The following is a 965-nucleotide window of genomic DNA, read 5'->3' on the forward strand; positions in this document are numbered from 1 at the left end:
ACGACGTGTTCATCGCCGATGACATGGAAGATGAGCACTTGGAGAAACTACAGCAAGTCGTTGAGCAACTGACAGCAGCAGGTTTGAAGCTAAACCTGCAGAAATGTCAATTTGGGCAGTTTCAGGTGAACAGCCTAGGGTTTCAAGTCTCTACAGACCTGGCACTATCGGAAGGGTTTGGGGAGAAATTAAACCAAATCCGACCCCCAACATCATTGAATGGGCTCCAGAAAATTCTGGGACTGTGTAACTATGTCAGAGACCATGTTCCCAGTTAACCTCTGTACGCTAAACTGAACAACGGGACCCTGAATCAGATGTCAACACTGACCGAACATGGACATGGACAGCTGCAGATCAGAGTCACTTGGAAGAGCTCAAGAAAGCCATCCAGGAGGCCCTGAGATTGGAGCCTTGAAGTTTGGATACCAAGCTGGTGGCAGAAACTAGCTGTGAGGAGGAAGACACAGTGGTGAAAGTCAGCAACACGGGAGCAGGGATGGTGGCACTTTGGAGCTACACCCTGACCTTGGTGGAGAGAAAACATCCCCCTGAAGAAAAGGAACTGGCAGTTCTGGCCAGGTATTGGAACGCCCTGAAAACTTAGCGCAGGGCCAAGGCATCAGAATCATCACCCAGAGCCAAGTACATCGGTTCCTGAGAAAAGCCACTGTGGAGAGTACAAAAGCAACCAATCCGAGATGGGGAAGATGGGAAGATATACTGTTGGACCCAGACCTCGAGATTAGACTTGTGCCACCCTCACGCAGAAAGACAACAGAACTGGAAAAGACACAAGAAGACCCACATGAGTGGACACTTTACATCGATGGATCAAGGAAAGGGCCTGACAGCACTGCCGATTGAGGCTTCATTCTCAAGCAAGGAGAAGCATGGAAGGCAGCATGTAAGCGGGAGAAGTAACAGCAGTCCTGGAAAGATTGCTAGAACTAGAGAAGTGGAAA

This window comes from Stegastes partitus, unplaced genomic scaffold, assembly GCF_000690725.1.
Source record: "Stegastes partitus isolate 25-593 unplaced genomic scaffold, Stegastes_partitus-1.0.2 Scaffold159, whole genome shotgun sequence".
In the NCBI taxonomy this organism is placed as follows: domain Eukaryota; kingdom Metazoa; phylum Chordata; class Actinopteri; family Pomacentridae; genus Stegastes; species Stegastes partitus.